We start from the raw sequence: 8,935 nt of genomic DNA on the forward strand, positions 1-8,935 counted from the left end.
TTCGAGTAACTTCGAGTCCCCACTTCCCGGTCCAAAAACGGGTCGTTTTGTGTGGTAAGTTTTTTGGGGCGGCCACTAGTCTTAGCCCACCACCATCGGGCCATCGGGAGTCCGCAGTCTTAGCATGTCTGGCTGGCTGGCTGGCTGGCTGGCAATTAGTGCGGTAATGGGTATCATCCCGTAGCCGGTACAAAGTCCCGCCATTCCAGGCTGCGCCATCTCCAGGTTAGATCGTGGAGATCGAGAAGCAGGCAATCGTTTTGTTGTGCGTCTTGACGGGGTTCCTTGGGCCGAGAAAACACGCTCGTTATGATACCCGGCCGGCTAATTACCGCAGTTGATAAACAAACGATTAGCCACGAGAGACGCACCCAAGGCCAAGGAGAGAGGGCGTCACGGTGCAAAGTTCTGTGTGGCGGGTTGTGTTTTGGTAAAAGTACTCCCCAGCAACAACCAAAACCGAAATGGTTGTTGAAAACTTGAACTCTAAGCTGGATGAGTCCTGCGAGCTGGAAACGGCAGCACACGGAACCAACCGCCTTCAACGAGGTATATCGATAGCGCGTATTTTGGTTTTTGTTTCCCGGTCACATGGCAGTGCAAAAGGAACGTTGTTTAACGACACAAACCCACAGACCGAGGTTCCGGTGGCCGATCTGGCGGAGGAGTAATTCAACTTTTCAGCTTGCACTGCAGATGATGATTAAAATACTGGAATACTGGAACTGGCGACCGTAAGCAGGAAACTTCCCGCTTCGGCTTCGGTTGCTCAATATCCTGTCAATCGGAAGTCCGCCCTGAGTCTGTGGATCTTTTGATGAGGAATAAAAATCCTTCCATGTGAGATCCGGTCGAGGAAACTTTCTTCCGCTGCCATCATTTTTATTTTCTCCTGATGCGCACGATGAAAAGTGCTGCCAGCCGGAAGAGGAAAGAGACAGAGAGAAAGAGAGAGAGAGAGAGAGAGAGAGAGAGAGAGAGAGAGAGCAAACGGGAAAGTTTCCCTTTGCATGAGACTAACGAGTGGAAATGTTGTCACTCGACGATGTTGACATCGAGAGTTTTGCACGGGCCCGTGGAGGCCCGATCATATCGAGCATGGAAGGGATGGAAAACTATAGCAAGAACTAAGCCATCGGACGGATCGAATAAGTTTTTCTTCGGTCGACCGGTGAAGACAGTGGTCGGCAAGACGGTGCACGGCAGCCTCGGAGGAGCCCCTCGACGAGACGTCAGCGAACCGAAAGTGAATTGAGTGCTTACGTCGGGGATTTACTGCTCCGATATCTGCCGAACGTCCCGGGCTCGTGGCTGTCAACTCGCTGCGGGTTCGGAGCGGACGGCGAAATAATAAGCAACAGCTGAACTGACAGTTCCCGTGGGTAGCGAGCAGAAGAGTTCGCCCGGTGGGCACCAACGAAGAAGAAGCAAGTCGTCTTGCAGAATGCATCCTGTGCTGTTGCACACCCTTGCAATTGTTTCATCCGGAGCGACTTGACGAGCGTGGGAATTATGAGTCTTGAGGGCGGCACAATGAATGCAACTCGAGCGGAACTGGCAAGGAGTAATGGAGTTCACACGTCATCTCGTGTATTATTTACCGATTTGGTGAAGGTGATAATTTCCGCTTCATTCGGTTCGTGGAATTATAGAATTGAAAGAAATGGGTTCGTGGTTTCTTGGTAGGATTGATTACGTCCTGTTATGACAGTTCCCGGCATGTTTGTTAACATGTTTACGCGTCTAAACTTGAGATGTTTATAACATTGAAATGATTTAAAATATTTTTATTCAAAGTATGTGTCATTGCTAGCTATACATTTTCCCATCTATCCGCTGAATTGAGGATTCTCAGACGAAAGAAGTGATATTCGGAAAGAGCCAAGTCGGCTGAATACAGCGGGTGGAAATAGCAGCTCCCAGTCAAGTGATTTGATAGTTTCCTGAACCATTTTTGCACTGGTGGGACGTCGGTTTAGTGGCCATTGTGCCACACCTGGCGCCTCCATTCGGAATACAAGAAACGGCATTTTGGCCGTTTTTTCCTCCAATGCAAGGTTCAAATTGATCAACGGTTTCACCAGGTTTTAGGAGCTTGAGCTACATCACTTTGGGAGCTTGTTTTTTTGGAGTCTTGCGACGCTCTTTCCTTGTTAAGCCAAAATCGCTGTTTTTAATTTTTTTAAGCCACTGAAAGAGCTTCGATATTCTAAAAACAAGTACCTACAATCATTTGATGCGGTTTGATGAACAGCAAAACTCGGAAGTACAAATTGATAGGTAGGGCCATCTGTTCAACATTCCGATTCTCAAGTTTTAGACCTGTATACTAAAGAATGTGTTATATGCATAGAGAAGGTCATAAAATGGGTTGAGACGCAAACTTTTATCGGAGGGCTGTTATTTTCGGAACTTTTGAGCAAGTATTTCCTGCGTTACTTTCACAATTTTATATACGTCGTACCTCTGACCTTTTAAATGTTGTTTAAGTTTGGCTTTTAAACCATACAATGATAACACAACGAAGCACAGAATAAAAATGTAAGTAAAATAAAGGCAGCTGGTAAGCCTAAGCGATAGACCGCACATTACAATAACCAACACCAAGGACTCGGTAACGGTAAAAAATTAAAACCATCCGATGGACAAACAATCAATGCACCGCATGCGGCTCGTTGGTTGAAGTAAAAATTGATTTTCTATACCATTACAACCGACACTCGACACTCTGCCGACTCTGCGAGTGCCCGGAACGCAATTCAACCAACCTTCAACAATGATATTCACTTCGAGTGTCGAAGGCCGTACACCGTACGGCCGTTTGCGCTGGTGTCGAAAGTTGTTTCCCCACACACCGGAACCAGAAACAACGTGGAACGCGCCGGAAGGGCGGTGCAAACTAATGCACCGTCGACGGAACGATGGAACCGCCCGATGCAAATCTGTCAAACGATTGAGCAATACTTTCATCCGAGCTCGGAGCACGCTGCAATCGATAACGGCGGTCATGGGGAAACGATGTTTTTTGCAATCGATAACGTGTGCGTACCAAGTGGGTTAGTGAGTCGTGAAGCGAGAATGTATCGTCGAGAAGCGATGAAGGTTGAGTATTGGTTAAACTCATTTCTGTTTGCCTGTTCGGAAGACCCGAAAGTGAGCAACTCCAAAACAGTAGTCCAAAGAGTGACCACCTCGAGCCAAGAAAATAATAAGGATAAGCTGATGGAGCAACACAATATCAACACTTTGGTTACGACATCCCGCTTTAGTACTCATTGACCAATCCGTTATGTTGCGATGCAAAAGGCATCCATTGCATCTGCTGATGATGACGGAGAATGCAGCCTCGGCCCGAAACGGGAAAGCGTTTTTTTTCTTCTGCCCATCGCCAGCAAATGGCACGGACGAATGGATTGGTAGTGCAATTGGTCCGGGAAAGGGAAATGGTCACATATTTTGTCGGCTGCGCACTGAAACAATTTAAATATTGATAGTATAATCTGCAGTTTCCCGTTTTTCCGAACGATGAAATGAAACATCTGGTCGGGCCGAGGCTAGGCCGAGCGTGTGCGTGGTGGAAGAACATTACTGGAACTGGCGTGGCGCGTTCGCGTCAAGCTTGGTGCGTCGAACAACGGTCCTGTTCATTTCGGGCCTCGTTAGCGTTACACGGATTCACGGAGGTGACGTTCACAGCATTCCATGGGCTTGGGTGCGCTCTGCAAAGATCACGCCGTGTCGTGTTGAGGTTGCAGCGTAGCGTAGCGAGAATCCCAAACTCACATCGAGCGAGAGGGAAAGGTCGTCGCTTCCATTTGGCACGCCATTAAGTAAACCGAGGCGGATCCTTAACTGTGGCACACGGTCGTGATGAGCGGATAACCTCCCCCCCGCAGAAGGGTCAGAGGGATGGCTGGCTGGCTGGGTGGGCAGGTTGGCGCATAAACTATTCTACCACGTGTCGTGTCGGTCGGTCGAGGTCGGTGGGGCGAGAGCACGCAGCGCAGCGCTCTGCAATGGAAAACTATGTGAAATATTTCACCCAGGCACGAACCTCGTCCCAGTGGAGCCCCGGGAATGCTGCAGGCAGCGAGCGAGATGAAAGCGAATGGCAATGAAATATTCACTGCAATTGTTTGATGATGAAACAATCCATTCGTTTTTGTGGGGAAACTGAGGCTCGTGCCGCGGGTGGGCCAAGCCAACGAGCGTGATGGAGCAAAAAACAAAAAACGGAAACCAATGCTTGGCCGTACATGGCATGCATGGCGTCCTTTTTTCTGTGGGATCATAACGTTCCGCGAGCTTCATCAAACACGGCCTGATGGGGGTAATTTTTATCTTTCCCAGCCAGAGCCATTCCAGAGTTTCGACACGCTGCAAGTACATTAAAATAATCCGCTCGTCTGCTCGACTCGAACCCCATTCTTACGGTACCCAGCGGGCTGACTTAATTACTCGAGCTCGCCGGGGCTATAGTTTCGAGCACTTTTGAGGGCATTCGAGAGCGATTTCGTCGAACGGATTGCGTTGCATACTCGATGAGAACTCAAATCCCAGCAAACCCCACCACGACGACCCACGGGGTCAAAGGAGAAGCTCGAAAACAGGTGGATACCCTGCGTACGGCTCGCGTACCGAATGGTGGTCCAGCTGGCTGGCTGGCTGGTAAGTAGCTGCAAAATATTCAGTCGCTGTTCGTGTGGTCGAAAAAAACGGAACACTCAAAAACAAATGCCAAACAGAGGACCATTGGAAGGAGCGAAGTTTTTCCCGAACGCATCGACCCTTCGAGCGGCTTACCGGGGACGCAGGAATTATTCGCCGACCGTAACTGATCGGATTTGTGCGCCCGAGCATCTGTAATATTTAATTTTATCTGCACAGTATTTTAAGCACTCGCGATGACCATAGAGGCACGCGCTCGGACTGGCGGAATAGTACTCGAATTGGACGGAATCGTTCAAAAACCCAGATGTAAGCCATTTTTTCGTTTGCACGATATTACTTCACAATCCCGGCGGCGGATGTATATGAACATGCTTGTCATGTTTGGATTGAGCATGTAAAGGGGTTTACATTACACATCGTTCGTTTTATTATGAAAGAAAATGGGGTTGTTTTATAAGTGGTGAAGCATCGTGAAGCACCATGTTTTCTTTCGTTGGGGTTGAATTTAAACAGATATTATCTTATTATATTTTATTATTAGATGTGTGGAAACAGAATAAATTCGTATTGTATAATGATACAAAAACATTTTATTTTTTATATCATATTTTATAATTTATTCATAATCACATCGAATAATATCATAAAAGAAACAATGTGAAACTGAGCCATTTATCATTATTAAGTTTGTACTCGTATAATGTGCCGCGTTTTACCTTGTCGTGTTCCGTTTGGGCTTTTATTAATTTTTCATCCCTGTCACTAGCAGCAGATACCGTATCGTAGAGAAGTTATCCATTGGTTAATTGCAGGTGGTGCTTCCATTCGTGAAATCGCTGTGCTTGGCCCTTTTTTCGAGTGGTGAGAAAAATCTCAATCACAGAGTGGAGTAATTATCGCGGCCGGTAAATGCAGTGCAGGCACCGTTTTTGGCGCTGCAAAATTACCTCGAGCCACTCAGCACAACGTGTGTACTTATTAAAGTCCGTGCACTGACGCGAGCATCCTCATTACCAGCATTTAACCGGCATTTACAAGTGAAACTTACCTACGCATGCATTTACTTTTAACCACTTGACCCTTCGGTGAGTGACCTGTTTGATTGACAATCAATTGCTGTCGGAGTTTCCCAGCTTCGTGCACTTTCCAAATGTTACTCGAATACCGGCAGCATTTTGCGCTTACACGGGGTCCCAACGATGAAGCTAACAAAGGGCTGAAACAGGACCTCATTCAGGGGTTGTTTTTTTGTTCTTCCATATTTACTCGCCTCTGGCGCGAAATACTTTATGCAGTAGGTGCTGTGCCTGGGCCTGGGCGATGGGCAGTGACCCTTCGGGCCTTGCATCGGGCCGCATGAACGTGAGTTTCCCGGGCAAAAAGTTGGTCGGTACCGAAACTGGGAGAGGGAAAATTAGTTACGAGCATGAAATGCAGTTTTATAAATAAATTTCAACTCACCATCGGCCGCATGATTCGCATCCGGTCCCGTTGGCTGCCCGAAGTGCCACCATTAGTGCCGTAGGGACCGCGGCTTCTGTGCCCTGGGTATGGGTCGCTCTGCATACCTTTCAGGCGCTCGTCCGGTACGCTTCACGTCGAGAGACTGGAGAACTCGACCCGGGCCACGAGATGCCATCAGTGTCGCCGCTGCTGAGTAGCGCGCTCTTTTGTAACTTTTGTGTCCTTCCTTCTACCGTATTTTTTTTTGCATAGCGCCATACGCGGAAGATGCTGAAAATATGGCAGCAGGTCCTGGCTGCAGTCAAAGTGCAGCCGAGGGCGAATCGCTCGCCAGGTAGATGCTCGCCGTGTGCTGGGCTGCTGCTGCCGTTGCGCTAGTTCCCGCGATGGCTTCCGGCATTGGGCGCACTCAATGGTACGTGGCCCCTAGAACAATACCGATGAAAACGGGCACCACAATATCGCAAATGTGCGCCGCTCACGGGGCTGGATTGAAACTAACGTAAAACAAGTAGCTCCTTTCGACGCTACTTCTGGGGCACTCCGTTGGTCAGCCGCCGAACATGGATATGTGTGATCTTGTGGCCCAGGAACGGACGCTAGCGCAACTACTGACCGCATGTAGCGCATCATGAACTGAAGCTCAAACTTTGGCCGTTATCGCACTTCATTTCGAGCCCTCCATGGAAGGGCTGCAAGTCGGAAAGAGGCATTATCCGGAATGACCATCTCATTGCAGGCTTCAGTGGTGGGTCTGGCGTATTTATGGCAACCGATTTTTTTACATAGTTTCTAGTGTGCTCTATCTCACTTTCGCTTCACAAAAATCCCTTTTCCTTTCGTTTTTTGCGTTGAAGAGTTGAACCATCACTGCAATCTACAAGGTATCGAAGTTTTCTTTAACATTTTCTTTTTGCTTTTCTCCTTTCGATTAATGTCTTCTGAAATAGGTCTTAAGCGATGAACGCATTGAAATCGAGGAACACGCCACAGCGTGATTGAGCGAACTCTCCAAAATTCAAAGCAATAAATAAAACCGATCAAATGTGGCCAAAGAGGGCAACAACGTCCTGGCAACTGATTGAATTAACCTGAAAATTATATATATTTTGGAGGCCGCAGCCCCGCGAATTGCACGGACAAGCAGATCGTATTGGAAAACGTGTCGACTGCAACGTTAAGCGATTGGTGTTCCGTTCCATTTCATACCAGAGGCCATTTCGGAAAACTCCTCAAGCCACTTGTGCTGAACGAGTCGAGAACGGTACGTTAAGGGCCCGGGCAGAAAAGATGCAGCTCTTCCTCTCTCTCTGGCGACTGCTGCAACGGCTGTCTGCAAGGGCTGTCGACACGAGTAGCTCGCTCTGAAATTCCGGGCCCCATCGCCATGCGATGACAGCTGCAGGCCGTGGGGATGCAACACCAATGCAACAAGGCCCGGGCGCGCCGGACAGGGTTGCAAGCTGGCTGGCTGAACCTTGTACCGCCGGGATCATGTTTGACCGCGCCCGGCTTTTGCCCTCCAAAATATGAATAAGTTCAAATCTCATAAAAATGCAGCAAATGCGCTGCGGTCGTCGTCGCTCTCGGTGTGCCCGGTTCTGCTGCAGCCAGCAAAAATTGTGCATTTTGCGCCACCGACGACGATGGCGGGCAATGTTGAGACGATTCCTGCGCGGTGCGGAAGCACCGGATCCTGCTCAGGTGCTGTGTCCCGTGCCGGAGGGTGCCATATTACGACAACTTCACGTTAATGGAGAGAAACCGATGCAGACGATTTTCCCGGACCCCGGATGGCTGCGGCGCCCACCGCCGGGAAGCGCAAAATGCAAACTCATGTTTCCATAATTTCGAAATTTCGCTTCCCGGGGCGAAGGGCGAGGGTCACATTTGCCTGCCGGGAGCGCGTCCTTGGGAGATGTTCAATTTTACGCCATGTCAAGCGGACAGCTATTTGCCGGCGGCGGAACGTGCCCGAAAGCCGGGTCCGTGTTTGCGGAGCGCAGCACGGCTGGCCAATCTTCAAGTCGGTCGCAACGGAAGGTCGGGCTGGGCCGTTGGTTAGGTCAGCCCGGCTCGACGACGGCCTGCGGCTTTAAGTGGTACGGAATCAAAGCCTTCCGGCAGTAATTACAGGACGCTTCCGGCGGTTGGGGAGTGACATACGTTTGCAAAGGTCCCCTCCACCGACAGACCGAATGCTGCATGATTCGAATTGAAACGAGACATCTAAGAAGTGTGCAATTTGAACGCGCAAATGATGGATGGTTTCAGGGTGCAGCAAATTGGATAAGTGGTGGATGTTGTAAATTGAAACGGTTTTAAAATTTGTAATTTATTTATTTATTTATTTATTTTATTAACTTATTTTTACATTTAAAAAAATTTTTTTTTTTATTTATTTACCTTTACTTCTGATTGACTGCGACAAAACATATTTACATTGGCATATGTACGACAAAGAACTGGTAGCGGGAAATTATGTTCGCACAGCGCAACTGTTTTGAGTGTTTGATACTGAGTTAGATGAGATAACGAAGTCTGATAATCCTTAACAGGAATGGTATGGTGTGATAGGTAACCAACAAACCTACTTACAGGCAATGGCCAGTCCCAAGCTACTTACAGGCAATGGACATACACCCAATTTGGCCAGTTTGGAGGTCAATATTTGACGTGAAAAACTGTCACATGCTGCGTTGAAGTCAACACAAATCGTATCCGCTCACAGACCTTTGGAGTTAGATGAGTAGTTGAAATATAGTTTTCCCTAATAAGAATGAATATATAGATAAACTAA

The sequence above is a fragment of the Anopheles bellator genome, chromosome 2 (assembly GCF_943735745.2).
Source record: "Anopheles bellator chromosome 2, idAnoBellAS_SP24_06.2, whole genome shotgun sequence".
Classification (NCBI taxonomy): Eukaryota; Metazoa; Arthropoda; class Insecta; order Diptera; family Culicidae; genus Anopheles; species Anopheles bellator.